Genomic DNA, 17,368 nt, shown 5'->3' with positions numbered 1-17,368 from the left:
TCGATAATTGCTCTTCATGGAGACTTGATCTTGACATAAGTAGACCATTTGTCGGGTGGTGGCAGATCAGGGAATGTTGTGTACAAGTGGACTGGTAACTACGATGGAATGTCTATGGGGGTGATGTGCAGCATGGTCCAGAGTTTATTCAAGTCCTCAGGTTGTCTATCCACTATGAGTTTGCCGTTGTGCATGACTGATAGTCAGAATGGGTACAGCCATCTGAAGGGGGTCTTGCGCTCTCCATTTTGCAAAGGTGCTAGCCGCTACATCTTGAAAGAATAGAATTTTGCAGCCCTCATAATGCATATCCTGTGATTTTCTGGCTTTTTGCAAGAGCGCAGCAGTGTCTACAATGCTTAGTAAGCCACATACCACATCTCTCGCTGGTTCAGTAAGAGCAAGTTTGGGTCTCAGTGCTCTATGAATGCGTTCAATGACAACTTGAGAGGCGCGATCTGGTCTCAGTAGGCTTAAGAAGATAGATAGTGCTGCTGGGCGTAATGGGTCAGGTGCCACTGTTTCTTGCATATGCCTGATCCGAATGTTTTTTCTTCTATTATGATTCTCCTGATCCTCCAAAATAAGAAATACGTTATTTAAGTGATCCTGTTGATTGAGTATATTGTTTTGTGTGGCTGCAGTATGAGCAAGTAAGGCAGTCTGGACGTTCTCCAGAGCTTCCACTCTATTACCAATGTGTTTTTGATGTCAGATTTGATATCATAAAGTTCTTTTAGCACCGATCACAGTGCTTATGAGAATGGCTCTAGAGATGTGGCACGCATCTGTGTCGCCAGCTGAAGCGGGTGCTGCAGTGCTGCCTTTTCCATCAGAGTCCCCATCTTGTTCGATTTCAGGCTCATCATCATGTGTGTAGTGGTGACGACCATTAGGGCAAGTCGCATGCCTTTTGTTAAAGAATCCATCAACTTCTTGCTGATTTTTGTGTCGTTTAGGAGTGCCTTGAACATCTTTAAGTTTGTCTTTGTCCGTTTTGACCATCTTGATCTCTATCGGTACTGTATAAGAAGGAAAGTTGTACGTTCCACAATTGGTATTTACATGTGGTTCATCAGAACTGCGCTTACAGCTTCCCATCCAGACCCACGCTGTTGTTAGGTGAGAATGGGGGGTTGCCTTGCAAAAACAAGGTTGAAGTCCAATTGATGAAGTAGCGTTGGACAGTCAATGCAATGTACACTGGTGGTATAGTCCAGCGGCCGAAAATATTAGAGCAGCACTCTGAAATATACGAGGGAATGGAAAGATGAGAAGGTGAGGGGGGTGACAAATGTGGCACTCACTTCGTAGCCTTTGGATGCTTGTCTGCAGCTTCACTCAGGTGTCTGGTCCCAGCACACAGTCCCTCAGAAGTCACCGCTGGCCGCAACCGTCACAGGGGGGGGTCGCAATGAGGTCCAAAATCCCGGCCTTATCAAGCCAAATTCCCGGTACGTCGGCCAGCGAGGAGAATGTATTGATGCCCCAGCTTATGGAAACCATTCAGCAGCATTGTATCATTTAGGACGGACGGAAATTTAGGTCGCGGTCCTCCACTAGGCGAAGGCCGCACATCTGAATATCAGCCGAGTGCAAGAAATGTCGTTAGGCCGGCACCTCCAGGCTGCGGGATCAGAGATCAGCCCATTTTGAGTCTTTTTATATGTAGTGTGCCTCCGGATGGACAAGGATATACATGTATATACATGTTATTCACTGAGCTCTCAAGAGATGCATCTGGTCACAGCAGCATCCAAACAATGCCCCTCTTTTTACTTTTTTAGAAACAGCTGCCCTGTGTTCTCTATACAGAGCAGCCGTATCTAGCACTTTTCACTGAATATGTCAGTCCCACAGACCTGACGGCTTCAGGGACAGCTGGTCCTGCAAGATCCACCTGTCAACGACCACATTATTGTTAATCAATTAGTTATTTGATCTACTATAACACTATATTACTATAATATTACCGCTAGCACATCTCCCCCTGAGGAAGCAATCTATTAGCGAAACGCGCGTTGAGGCTTTTGTGCTGGAGTACTAATCGGACTGCAACTAAAATTAATCATGGGTAAGCTCTTGTCCATATATCTTTATACCAACACCTGACTAAGAGAGCTGGAACTTTTCTTTTCCTGCTTAAAACTCAATAGAGAGTACATACAAATGTGGTACTTTACCTTAGGGAAATTCCTCTGAATATCTGATGAGATTGGACTTATGATAATTCTGTTAACCCAGCTTGTACATCAGTAATGCTGATATTTGCTCCCTAAACCTTCTTTACTAGGGTCTTGTCCTTATATTGTACTATATATATATACACTGTTTTTTATATAATTGTTTGTCTTTATATGTTAATAAAGTTTCTACTTTTTATATATTTCTGGCTACAAACTCTCTTTTTCTTCTGTTTTGATATATTTAAATGGAGTTGCCTATCTGACTATATATGGGGGGTTGTTGTTTCGAACTATACCTAGCCCACAGTACTAATGCTTTTTAGAGTGCATATATTGATTCATATTACCGCTAGGTTTAAAATTTGAGATATTTCTCCACATGCTTATTTCAACAATCCAGTTTTCCAGTTTGTGTCGCTAAATGCAGTCCGGCGGCTCAGTTAGCAGACCCACATGTCAAGATTGAGCAGCCCCTTTATAGATAGTGCCACAGTGCCCTCAGGGGATGCTGCCGCAGTGCCCTCTGTGGATGCTGCCGCAGTGCCCTCTGTGGATGCTGCCGCAGTGCCCTCTGTGGATGCCGCCGCAGTGCCCTCTGTGGATTCTGCCGCAGTGCCCTCTGTGGATGCTGCCGCAGAGTCCTCTGTAGATGCTGCTACAGTGCCCTCTGTAGATAATGCCACAGTGCCCTCTGTAGATAATTCAACACACCCCTAGATAATGCCACAGTGCCCTCTGTAGATAATGCAACACACCCCTAGATAATGCCACAGTGTCCTCTGTACATACTGCCACAGTGCTCTCTGTAGATAATGCCACAGTGTCCTCTGTAGATAATGCCACAGTGCCCTCTGTAGATGCTGCCACAGTGCCCTCTGTAGATGCTGCCACAGTGCCCTCTGTAGAGGCTGCCACAGTGCCCTCTGTAGATGCTGCCACAGTGCCCTCTGTAGATGCTGCCACAATGCCCTCTGTAGATGCTGCCACAGTACCCTCTGTAGATGCTACCACAGTGCCCTCCGTAGATGCTGCCAGTGCCCTCCGTAGATGCTGCCACAGTGCCCTCCGTAGATGCCGCCACAGTGCCCTCTGCAGATGCCGCCACAGTGCCCTTCGCAGATGCTGCCACAGTGATGTCAGGGGCTTGCCCAGAGCTGGAGTCCCGAAGCAGAGCCGCTTCTAGCACTCTGCCTGAGATTCCAGCTCTGCTCCTGGCATCACTGTCTATATATGGACAGAGATGTCAGGGGCAACCCCAGAGCTGGAGTTCCGGGCAGAGCGCTAGTAGGCTCTTCCTGGGCCTCCAGCTGTGCTCCTGACAACCCTGGGACTCCTGCTCTGGGGAAGCCCCTGACATCTTTGTCGATGTATGGACACCGATGTCAGGGATTTCCACAGAGTCCTGGAGCAGAGCCGATACTAGCGCTCTGCCCGGGTCTCCGCTCTGGGGAAGACCCTGCCCCACTGTCCATATATGGACAGTGATGTCAGGGAATTCCACAGAGTTCTGGAACAGAGCCTATACTAGCGCTCTGCCCGGGACTCCGCTCTGGGGAAGACCCTGACACACTGTTCATATATGGACAGCGATGTCAGGGAATTCCACAGAGTCCCGGAGCAGAGCCTATACTACCGTTCTGCACAGGACTCTGGCTCTGGGGAAGCCCCAGATATCGTGTGTCCAAACATGGACACCGATGTCAGGGAATTCGACAGAGTCCCGGAGCAGAGCCGATACTAGCGCTCTGCTCGGGACTCTGCTCTGGGGAAGACCATGACACACTGTCCATATATGGACAGCGATGTCAGGGAATTCCACAGAGTCCCAGAGCAGAGCCTGTACTAGCGCTCTGCATGGGACTCCGGCCCCAGATATCGCTGTTCATATGTGGACAGCGATGTCAGGGAATTCCAGAGTCTCGGAGCAGAGCCGATACTAGCGGCTCTGTGTCCCGCGGGCCACAGATGACAGCCCCAGGGGCCGCATGCGGCCTGCGGGCCGCGTGCTTGAGACCCCTGGCCTAAGGGTATATTCACATCAAATATTTTGCAGAAATTTCTGTGACTGTCCCATTCATCTGAATGTGGTTTGCAGAAATCCGTGCACATGCTGCAGAAACAACCCTATTCAGATGTATGGCATAAATCTTCATTCACATTTCTGCGACAAATCTGCCATGTGTGAACATATGCTAACCATTCTGTAATTTACCAGGTGACAAGTGTTTTCGTTCATGACTTAGGCTCCATGCACACAACTGTAAAAATCGTCTGTAATTACGGAACCATTCAGGCAATGGCCCAAACATATTTGGGTGCTATCTTATTAACAGAGCGTAATAAATAAATAAATAATTGAAAGGGTTATATGTGATTAGAAAAAAAGGGTTTGCTTTTTTTTTCTAGAAACTGCACAACCCAGGACAAGTTGTAGTCTTTCATGGTAATATATTTAATGTGTCGTATAATGTACTGGTAAACTGAAAAAAAAATATTTGTGGAATAGAAAAAACACAGCGATTCCACCTTTGTTTATTGCGGTTCGTTTTGCAACATATATTCTGAGGTAAAAATGACATGTTAACTTTATTTTTTAAGTCGATACGATTACGAAGATACCAATTTTACATTGTTGTTTTAATGTTTTACCACTTTTATAAAGAAAAAACTACACCGTGTTCCGAATTATTATGCACATTGGATTTAAGTGTCATAAACATTTAATTATTAGTTTTTCAATTAAACTCATGGATGGTATTGTGTCTTAGGGCTCTTTGGATCATTGTAATCAATCTCAGACACCTGTGATAATTAGTTTTCCAGGTGTGCCCAATCAAAGGAAAACTACTTAAGAAGGACGTTCCACATTATTAAGCAGGCCACAGGTTTCAAGCAATATGGGAAAGAAAAAGGATCTCTCTGCTGCCGAAAAGCGTGAAATAGTGCAATACCTTGGACAAGGTATGAAAACATTGGATATTTCAAGAAAACTTAAGCGTGATCATCGTACTGTGAAAAGATTTGTGGCTGACTCAGAGCACAGACGGTTCGTTCAGATAAAGCCATAATGAGGAAGGTTTCTGCCAGACAAATTAATAGGATTAGGAGAGCAGCTGCTAAAATACCATTGCAAAGCAGCAAACAGGTATTTGAAGCCGCTGGTGCCTCTGGAGTCCCGCGAACCTCAAGGTGTAGGATCCTCCAGTGGTTGTGCATAAAGCTATTATTCGGCCACCCCTAAACAATGCTCACAAGCAGAAACGGTTGCAGTGGGCTCAGAAATACATGAAGACTAATTTTCAAACCGTGTTGTTTACTGATGAGTGCCGTGCAAACCTGGATGGTCCAGATGGATGGAGTAGTGGATGGTTGGTGAATGGCCACCATGTCCCAACAAGGCTGCGACGTCAGCAAGGAGGTAGCGGAGTCATGTTTTGGGCTGGAATCATGGGGAGAGAGCTGGTAGGCCCCTTTAGGGTCCCTGATGGTGTGAAAATGACCTCTACAAAGTACGTAGAGTTTATGACTGACCATTTTATTCCGTGGTACAAAAAGAAGAACCGTGCCTTCCGTAGCAAAATTATCTTCATGCATGACAATGCACCATCTCATGCTGCAAAGAATACCTCTGTGTCATTGGCTTGGCTGCTATGGGCATAAAAGGAGAGAAACTCATGGTGTGACCCCCATGTTCCCCTGACCTCAACCCTATTGAGAACCTTTGGAGCATCCTCAAGCAAAATATCTATGAGGGTAGGAGGCAGTTCACATCAAAACAGAAGCTCTGGGAGGCTATTCTGACATCCTGCAAAGATATTCAAGCAGAAACTGTCCAAATACTCACAAATTCAATGGATGCAAGCATTGTGAAGGTGATATCAAAGAAGGGGTCCTATGTTAACATGTAACTTGGCCTGTTAAGTTTTTTTTTGATTGAAAGAGCTTTTGATTTCTGTAAATATGACCTCCTGATGCTGCAAATTCAACAAATTACCATTTTAGTTCTCTTTACAACCTTTAAAATGTTTTGATCTCTGTTGTGCATAATAATTTGAAACAGTGCATTTTGAGTCTTTTACTTCTAAAAAAAAATCTGTTATCATTAGGAGATTTGTGCAATAAAATTCGCATTATACACCAACTGTTGATGGCTTGAAGATTATAATGACTGTCATTTGCATCGACTTTTTAGGAAAATCAGCAAAAAATAAAATTTGCATAATAATTTGAAATGCGGTGTATTTGTTAAAAAAAACACAAAAAAAATTATTTTTCTATTGTATAGCGGTGTAATTACTTCGTTTTTGCGGGGAGAGCTGTTGTTTATATTGGTACCATTTTAGGGCACATGAGACTATTTGATCACTTTTTATTTAATTTTTTGGGAAGCTATGGCGACCCATAAACAGCAATTTGGCCATTTTTCATAAAAAAAATGCTTATGGCATTCACTGAGCGGGTTAAATAATATTATATTGTAATAGTTATGACTTTTACGGATGCGGCGATACCAATTGTGTTCATTATTTTTAACATTACTTTAGGAAAAATGGGAAAGATCAGTTTTCTTTAACTTTTAATATTTTTTGTTTGTATATTAAAAACTTTAATTAACTGCCATTGCGATCCATATCTTTACAATTTTTTCAGCAGGCAACCTCTTCTCAAAGACTCTGGCCAGGTGGTACCTACTGAATAGATTATAGACATGTGTACAACATTCATTAATTTCAGGTGTTTCCATTCAGTCCCATTGCCACGGGTGTATAAAATCAAGAACCTAGCCATGCAGTTGCCTTTATAAACATTTGTTAAAGAGGCTCTGTCACCACATTATAAGTGCCCTAGCTCCTACATAAGGAGATGGGCGCTATAATGTAGGTGACAGCCAATGCTTTTTATTTAGAAAAACGATCTATTTTCACCACGTTAGGAGCGATTTTAGCTTTATGCTAATTACTTTCTTAATGGACAACTGGGCATGTTTTTACTATTGACCAAGTGTGTGTTGTACAGAGGAGTGTATGACGCTGCCCAATCAGTGACCAATCAGCGTCATACACTTCTCTCCATTCATTTAGTCAGTGCATAGGGATCCTGCTAGATCAGTATGTTCTATCTTATACTGACACATTAACGTTACTGAAGTGTTTAGACAGTGAATAGACATTCCTTCCAGCCAGGACGGGATGTCTATTCACAATCCCGACACTTCAGTAACGTTTCTGTGGTAGTAACAGCAGAGCAAGCGTAATCTCACTGTATCCTGTCATTTACAGCGTGATCTCGCGAGATTACGCTTGCTCTGCTGTAAGTACCACGGAAACGTTAACGAAGTGTCAAGATTGTGAATAGACATCGCGTCCTGGCTGGAAGGAATGTCTATTCACTGTCTAAACACTTCAGTAACGTTAATGTGGTAGTATAAGGGTATGTTCTCACACACTGTTTTCAGATGTAATTTGGGCGTTTTACGCCTCGAATTACGCCAGAAAAAACGGCTCCATTACGCCTACAAACATCTGCCCACTGCTTGCAATGGGTTTTCCGATGTTCTGTTCCGACGAGCTGTTATTTTACGCGTCGCTGTCAAAAGACGGCGCGTAAAAAGACACCCGCGAAAAAGAAGTGCATATCACTTCTTGGGACGTTTTTGGAGCCGTTTTTCATTGACTTAATTGAAAAACAGCTCCAATAACGTCCGTAAAATACGCAGCGAAAAACGTGAGTAGTTACAAAAACATCTGAAAATCAGGAGCTGTTTACGCCAGAAAACAGCTCTGTATTTTCAGACGTATTTTGCTAAGCCGTGTGAACATACCCTAAGACAGCACATACTGATCTAGCAGGATCCCTATGCGCTGACTAAATGAATGGCGAGAAGTGTATGACGCTGATTGGTCACTGATTGGTCAGCGTCATACACTCCTCTGTACAATGCCCACTTGGTCAATAGTAAAATAACACAGAGTTGTCTATTAAGAAAGTAATTAGCATAAAGCTAAAATCACTAATAACGTGGTAAAAGTAGATCGTTTTTCTAAATAAAAAAAACACTGCTGTCACCTACATTACAGCGCCCATCTCCTTATGTAGGAGATAGGGCACTTATAATTTGGTGACAGAGCCTCTTTAAAGAATAAGTGGTTCTAAAGAGCTCACTGAAGTCGATCTTGGGACTAATAGGACACCACCGTTGCAACAAGTCAGTTTGTGAAACGTCTTCCCTACTAGATGTTCCACGATCAACTGTGAGTGGTATTATTGCAAAGTGGAAGCATTTAGGAACCACAGCAACTCAGCCACAAAGTGGAGACCACGTACAGTTACAGGATGGCGGCGATGAGTGCTGAGGCACATAGTTAGGAAAAGTCGCCAACATCTGCACGAAAACTGTACGCCGAGAGCGTCATGACATGGGTTTCCATTTTTGAGCAGCTGCATACAAGCCTTACATCAGCAAGCACAATGCTAAGCATCAGATAGAGAGGTGTAAAGCACGTCACCACCAGACTCTGGATCATTGGAAACGTGTTCTGTGGTGCCAAATGTAAAGTTTGGTAGAAGAGGGATAATTCTATGTGGTTGTTCTTTAGGGGCTGGCCTAGGCTCCCTAGTTCTAGTGAAGGGAAATCTTAATGCTTCAGCATTGCGAGACATTTTGGACAATTGTATGCTGCAAACTTTGTGGAAACAATTTAGGGAAGGCCATTTTCTGTTTCAGCATGGCTGTGCCCAGGGCCGCCATCAGGAATTTCAGGGCCCCCTACAGCTAAATTTTCTGGGCCCCCCTACCGTGGCACCGCCTGTTAACGGTACTCCGTCCAGCACTATATCATGGTACCCAGGGCCGCCATCAGGGGGGGTATTAGGGGTACTGATGTGAGAGGCCCGGCCAAACCTAATTGAAAGGGGGGCCCGGCAACTGCCTTTGGTAGAAAAAAAACAGGCCCCTGCAATGGGGCCCGTTTTTTTCACCAAAAGAATGTCATGAGCTGCGGGCCCCCCTTTCAATTAGGTTTGGCCGGGCCTCTCACATCAGTACCCCTAATACCCCCCCTGATGGCGGCCCTGGGTAGCATGGGGGCCGTCAAACACCGCCGCCCGTGCGACCGATCACGCGCACCCGCAAACTCCCGCGCATGCGCACCGGCGACCGCCTGTAACCGCGCACCGAATTTTGAGGCAGATTTTGACCTGCCCACACTATCTTGCTGCGTTTTTTGCCCGCTGTGATTGAGGACAGCAGACAGAAAACGCAGCGAAAAATGCATTTTCTGCCTCCCATTGATTTCGATGGCGGGTCAGAGGCGGAACCGCGGCAAGAAAGGACGTGCTGCTTTTTCTTTTTTCCGCGACTGGCTCCCATTGATTTCAGAGTAAATCAATGGAAGGCGGTTTTGGAAGTTTTTTGGTGCTGATTCTGACGAAGTGTCCGAGTCAATATCAAGGCCCAAAAACTCTGTGAACTGGGCCTTATTGTTAGGGCTTATTCAGACGAACGTGTAATACATCCGTGCAACGCGCGTGATTTTCACGCGCCTCGCACGGACCTATGTTACTCTATGTGGCCGTGCAGACGGTCAGTGATTTTCACGCAGCGTGTGTCCGTGTGTCCGCTGCGTAAAACTCACGACATGTCCGATATTTGTGCATTGTCCGCGCATCACGCACCCATTGAAGTCAATGGGTGCGTGAAAATCACGCCCAGCATTTCCGCAGCAGTATAAACTATGAATGAATACAGAAAAGCACCACGTGCTACAAACATACAAACAGAGTGTCATAATGATGGCGGCTGCGCGAAAATCACGCAGCCGCGCATCATACGCTGCTGACACACGGAGCTGTTATGGACCTTTTTCAAGCGCAAAACGCCACGTTTTTGCGCGCGCAAAAAGCACACGCTTGTGTAAATCCGGCCTTAGGGTAGGAACACACTAGGCATGAACACTGCGGATTTTATGCAGCACATTTTATTGTGGATAATCCGCAGCGTATCAGTCGCAGCAGAGTGGATGAGATGTGAACAAATCTCACCCACACGCTGCAAAAATAATGGACCTGCCGTGTGGCTTTTGGCTTTTTAAGCCGCAGCGTGTCAATGTATTCTGTGGAATCGCCGCTCGTCTGTTGCAGAAATGCTGCGGTTCTGCCGCAAAAATCACAAATGAGAAAAAAAAAAAAAGGCACTTTTTTAAATTTATAAAAAAGTTTAGACTTGCCCCGGCTGTAGTCCTGGTGACGCGATCCTCTATTCTTAGCGCAGCCCCGCCTCCTGTCATGACGTTTCATCCCATGTGACTGCTGCAGCGGTCACATGGTCTACAGCGTCATCCCAGGAGGCGGGGCTACGTTCAGAAGAGAGAGACGCGTCGCCCTAAACTACGGCCAGGGCAAGTCTAAACTTTTTTTTCCCTGCAGGATTCCCGCAGCGGACATGCCTCACCAAACCTGCGTCACTATTTGGTGCGGTTTTGCTGGCAGAATTCCCTGCGGCTACCGGGGCGGATAAGCTGTGTAGTTTTACTCAGCATATCCGCCTAGTGTGTCCCTTATGATGTCGCTCCTGGAGCTGCTGCCGCTCTCTAAATAGGCAGTTTGTTCAGTAGAATTTGGAATTATTTTTTTTTGTGAACCAGCTTAAAAAAATACAAAACTTTTGTGTTAGGGCCTGTTCACATCACTGTTCGCTTCCGCTCCGGGGTTCCTTCTGAGGTTTCTGTCGGGTGAACCCCGCAACGGAAAGTGAAAGTGATAGCACAGCTTCCGTTTCCATCACCATTAGCGCAGTCGACTGCGCTATTGATTCCGTCCGAAAACCAGCCGAAATGGTGACGAACCACCGCTCCGGGGTTCCGTCTGACGTTTCTGTCGGGTGAACCCCGCAATGGAAAGTGAAAGTGACAGCACAGCTTCCGTTTCAGTCACCATTGATCTCAATGGTGACGGAAACATCGCTAATGGTTTCCGTTCGTCACCATTCCGGCTGGTTTTCGGACGGAATCAATAGCGCAGTCGACTGCGCTAATGGTGATGGAAACGGAAGCTGTGCTATCACTTTCACTTTCCGTTGCGGGGTTCACCCGACAGAAACCTCAGAAGGAACCCCGGAGCGGAAGCGAACAGTGATGTGAACAGGCCCGAACACAAAAGTTTTGTATTTTTTTAAGCTGGTTCACAAAAAAAAAAAATTCCAAATTCTACTGAACCAATTGCCTATTTAGAGACCGGCAGCAGCTCCAGGAGCGACATCATAAGGGACACACTAGGCGGATATGCTGAGTAAAACTCCACAGCTTATCCACCCCGGTAGCCGCAGGGAATTCCGCCAGCAAAACCGCACCAAATAGTGGCGCAGGTTTGGTGAGGCGCGTCCGCTGCGGGAATCCTGCAGGGAAAAAAAAGTTTAGACTTGCCCTGGCCGTAGTCCTGGTGACGCATCTCTCTCTTCTGAACGTAGCCCCGCCTCCTGGGATGACGCTGTAGACCATGTGACCGCTGCAGCAGTCACATGGGATGAAACGTCATGACAGGAGGCCGGGCTGCGCTAAGAATAGAGGATCGCGTCACAAGGACTACGGCCGGAGCAAGTCTAAACTTTATAAATTTTTGCGGCAGAACCGCAGCATTTCCGCAACAGACGAGCGGCGATTCCACAGAATACATTGACACGCTGCGGCTTAAAAAGCCACACTGCAGGTCCATTATTTTTGCACCGTGTGAATGAGATTTGTTTAAACCTCATCCCCTCGGCTGCCACTGTAATACGCTGCGGATTTTCCACAATAAAATGTATTGCATAAAATCCGCAGCGTTCATGCCTAGTGTGTTCCTACCCTAAGGCCGGATTCACACAAGCGTGTGCTTTTTGCATGCGCAAAAAATGTGGCGTTTAGCGCATGCAAAAGGTCCATAACCGCTCCGTGTGGCAGCAGCGTATGATGCGCGGCTGCGTGATTTTCGCACAGCCGCCATCATTATGACACTCTGTTTGTATGTTTGTAGCACGTGGTGCTTTTCTGTTTTCATTCATAGTTTATACTGCTGCGGAAGTGCTGGCCATGATTTTCACGCACCCAGTGACTTCAATGGGTGCGTGATGTGCGAACAATGCACAAATATCGGACATGTCGTGAGTTTTACGCAGCGGACACACGGACACACGCTGCGTGAAAATCACTGACAGTCTGAACGGCCCCATAGAGTAACATAGGTCCATGCGAGGCGCGTGAAAATCACGCACGTTGTACGGATGTATTACACGTTTGTCTGAATAAGCCCTAACAATAAGGCCCAGTTCAGAGTTTTTGGGCCTTGATATTGACTCGGACACTGCGTCAGAATCAGCACCAAAAAACTTCCAAAACCGCCTCCCATTGATTTAATCTGAAATCAATGGGAGCCAGTCGCGGAAAAAAGAAAAAGCAGCACGTCCTTTCTTGCCGCGGTTCCGCCTCTGACCTCCCATCGAAATCAATGGGAGGCAGAAAATGCATTTTTCGCTGCGTTTTTTTTCTGCTGTCCTCAATCGCCGCGGGCAAAAAACGCAGCAAAAAACGCGGCAAGATAGTGTGGGCAGGTCAAAATCTGCCTCAAAATTCTTTAAGGAATTTTGAGGCAGATTTTTTTTTGCCTGCAAAATACTGTGTGAACAGGGCCATACATAAACAGCACTTTGAGATAATTTACTCACCGTGTCAGAAGAGATGCTCCCACTCCAGTCCTCTTCCGGCGATGTCTTCCAGGCGAGGTCTTCGGTCCAGACGTCCAGTCCTTCACCTCCAGCCAGGCTCCAGGTAAGTTTTGTCCATGTGTGTCCGCGGCCGATCGCGGGTGCGCGCGCGGGCGGTCTCCAGTGCGGGCGTTCGTGGGAGTTTCCTTGTGCGCGCGATCGGGTGCGCGTGGGTGGACGGTTTGACGGCCCCCCATGACGAGGGGAGGGGGCCCGCAGCAGCAGCAGCAGCTCACTACATTCTTTTGGTGAAAAAAACGGGCCCCATTGCAGGGGCCCGTTTTTTCCTACCAAAAGAATGTCGCGGCAGTTGCCGGGCCCCCCTTTCAGTTAGGTTTGGCCGGGCCCCTCACACCACTACCCCTAATACCCCCCTGATGGCGGCCCTGGCTGTGCCCTAGTACACAAAGCAAGGTCCATAAAGGCATGGTTGGGTGAGTTTAGTGTGAAAGAACTTGGCTGTCCTGTACAGAGCCCTGACCTCAACCCAATCTAACACATTTTGGATGAGGTAGAATTGAGATCACGACTTTGGCCCTCTCGTCGAACATCAATGTTTGACCTCAAAAATGCTCTTCTGGATGTACAAGCAAAAATTCACATAGACACACTCCAAAATCTTGTAGAAAGCCTCCCCAGAAAAGTGGAAGCTGTTTTAGCTACAAAAGGGCTACCAACTCCATATTAATGACTATGGATTTAGAATGGGATGTCATAAAAACTCCCGTAAGTGTAATATGTGGGTGCTCCAATATTTTTGTCCATATAGTGTATTTTCTTAGAACATTATTCCTCTTGATATTCTAAAAAGTTCTGTCTGTGGACAGAGAAGTGCCCATTGAATGAAAGCCTAGACTTGAAACACTTCCTAAGATTCCCTTGAAGTTGAGAAAATGTTTTAGGTTTTATTAAAATACAGTTTTGAAAATGTTCTAGGCATGTCTGATACATTTTCCAACCAATTAGACAGATTTTAATTGGTCTAAACCTATCACTTTGTTTCTATTAGCAAGAGGACTATTTCTATGTGCCAAATTATCAGTGTATCTATAGCCAGCTGTAAAGAAGGCTCTTTTATGGAACATGCAGTAAAGCCAAGACCAGAATTTTACATCAACATCAGGTACAACCACAAACTTATGTTAATTCATGAGTTAAGATAAATGGAAAACAGTACCGGGTGCAAAAGATGGTTTGAAGGGGCATTGAGAAATATTTGTAGTTCCAAAATAAAGCAGCAAAAGCAGATTTGCTTAAAAAAACATTTTGTTTTCTAATCAGTCACATAAGAAAGTGGAAACATGCTCCTGTCTCTGTAAATCATGTATTACTGTGCGCCAGCTCCTATACATGTACAGTCCCTGTCAAGAGTTTGGACACATCTGACCAATAGTAACAAAGACTTGAAAGATTCCTAAAATGTGACTTCAAAAATCATAAAGCACCGATGAACAATGTTTTCATAAGGATAAAATATGGCATAAAATATGTTCGTTAGAGTAATCTTAAAAAAATCACCCAGTAACAACACCTGAGGTTATGCTTTACTGAGTTTGAGCAGTTGACACATCTCAACATCAACTACTCACAGGAGACTGTGTGAATCAGACCTTCATGGTAGAATTGCTGCCTACCGAAGCAGAGAAATTAGTAAACGAGACTTGTTTGTAACACATCAGTGGACGAGAGAAAAGTGGAAATTTGTTATGTGGTCTGAGGAGTCCAAATCTGAGATTTTGGTTTTAACTTATTTTGTGGATAGTGGGAGAATAATACAGTCATGGGAAAAGCAAAAACAATAGGACAGATTCAGGTCTCAGCGCACGATACCGCTGCTCTGTATACAGACTACAAAGCAGCTGTATCTCAAAAAGTAAAAAAAAAATGAATAAAAAGTATTTTGATAGTTGCACCAATCACAATGACAGACATTTAAAAAAATAAATAAAGGATTTCAAAGGTGTACATAGCCTGTTGGCCCAGAATGCATGCGTGGGGAAGGGGTTTATGAGCAGCAATAATTGCTTGTCTGAGGTCATGGCTGATGTCCTTTTCTCTTGGCATGATGTAGACACACACTGAAGTGCTCCACACCACCATACTGGTTCTTCTTTTATCGAGGTAGTTGCTCTTTTGGATGATGAGCTAATCTTCTGCATTTGATTAGCAATACCAGGCTGCTGATTTCTCTGTTAAGGCCCCATGCACACTTCCGTTGGACTTCGTACGGCTGCTAATGACGGATCTGTGAAACAGGGACCGTACACGGATGGCTTCCGTGTGCAGTCCGTTGTTTTAACGAACCAAATGAATGAAAAGGCCAAGACTGTTCCATAAAAAACGGACAGGAGTAGGAACTGTGCAATTTTTGTCGGAACGACCACACGAAACAACGGAAGTGTGCCCCATAGAAATAAAAATGACGGGGTGCTATCAGTTAAAAAACGGGAAGCAGCCTGAAGAAAAAACTGAAGTGGGCATGAGGCCTAATAGTAGGAAGATTTCAAAGGTGTACATAGCCTTTAACCCCTTAGTGACCAGTCTATTTTAGGCCTTAATGACCAAGCAATTTTTTTTTCCAATGTCTCATTCAAAAGAGCTATAAGTTTTTTTTATTTTTCCGTCGACATAGCTGCATGAGGATTTTGTTTTTTTGTGGGATGAGTTGTATTTTTCAATGGCAACCTTTTGGGGTTCATATAATTTTATAATCGTTTATTCATTTATTTATTTTTTAGGAGGGAATATAAAAAAAAATTGTTCTATGCGTTTTAAATTTACGACGTTCACCGTGCGGTGTAAATGAAACATTACCTTTTGTTCTATGGGTTGGTATGATTGCGGCAATGCCAAATATGTATAGATTTTTTATGTTTTACTACTTTTGCACAATAAAAACTTTTATTTTTTTATGCATTGCCTCATTTCAAGAGCCATAACTTTTGTATTTTTCCGTCAATGTAGCCATATATGGACTTTTCTTTTTTTTTGTAGGAAGTGGTGTTTATATTGGTACCAATTTGGGGTACGTGGGACTTATGGATTAAATTTTATTATTATATTTATGGGGCGGCTATGAAAAAAATAGCAATTCTGCCAATATGGGCTTCTTTTTTTTTTACGGCGTTAGGCAAAATTCACACGAGTTTTGCGCGCATTGCAGCTCCGTGTGGCATCAGTGTTTGGTGCGTGGCTGCGTGATTTACACGCATATGGCATCCTTATGACACGCGGTTTCGATGCTTGGAAACTGCAATGAATGTGGTGCTTTTTTTCCCCTTCATTTATTTAACAACTGTAGCGTGAATCACGCGCGACACTCGGAAGTGCTTCCGTGTGCTGTGCGCGATTTTCACGCACCCATTGACTTCAATGGGTGCATGATGCGTGAAAAACGCTCAAGTATGTCGTGAGTTTTACGCAGACACACGCTGCGTGAAAATCACGGAATGTCTGAACGGCCCCATTGACTTACATAGGTCCGTGCGACGCGCGTGAAAATCACGGACGTTAAATACGCTCGTGTAAATAAGGCCTTAATCTTGTGGTTTCAATATCATTAACTTTATTGTTAGTCATTGCAATTGCGGTGATGCCATATATTTTTTTATGGAGAAAACAAAATATATAATTTTTTTGAATTAATTTTTTACTGTTTACTTTTTTGCATTCATTTCCATTTCACATTCATTAATTTGTTGGTCCTACTCGAGAACTTCATTATTCGGATGTTTGATCGCTTACATAATTCTTTGGTATACTTAGTATACCAAGGCATTACTGCCTGTTAGTTTAAGAGTTTGTCCACAGGTAGCGGAATTGCTGCGTATTTTCCGTCCGGAATTGCGGATGGAAAATACGCAGCAGAATACAGTAGAAGCAAAGTGGGTGAGATTTAACAAATCCAATCCATACGCGGTGTAAAACTTCCTTGCAAAAATTTACCTGTGGTGCGTATTTTTCTTACCACGGCATGTCAATTCCTGCTGCGCAAAGTGGACTGAATTTCTTCATTTTTTCAAAGCGGATGTCACCATCTAACAGCATTGAGAAAAAAGATGCAAATTCCGCACCAGAAATTTTCTGCAGCAATTCCGTTACGTGTGGACAAGCCCTAAAACTGACAAGCAGTCTATTAGTCTATCCTAATACTTTGTTAGGCCCCCTGCTGCCATGGCAATCTTTGAAATGCTTTTATTTTTTCAAGTTATTCTAAAGTATGTTTTCTCGTGACACATTGTACTTTAAGTTAGTGGCCAAATTTGGTTGATACATTCAGTGTTTATTTACGAAAAATACCAACATTTGGAGAAAATTTGCAAGAATTTCCATTTTTATAAATTTAAATGTATCTGCTTGTAAGACAGATAGTAATACCACACAAAATAGTTACCATTTCCCATATCTCTACTTTATGTTAGCATTGTTTTTTTTTAATGTAATTTCA

Source organism: Rhinoderma darwinii, chromosome 12 (genome assembly GCF_050947455.1).
Source record: "Rhinoderma darwinii isolate aRhiDar2 chromosome 12, aRhiDar2.hap1, whole genome shotgun sequence".
Taxonomy (NCBI): Eukaryota; Metazoa; Chordata; class Amphibia; order Anura; family Rhinodermatidae; genus Rhinoderma; species Rhinoderma darwinii.
Note: the sequence above shows the minus strand (reverse complement) of the source record.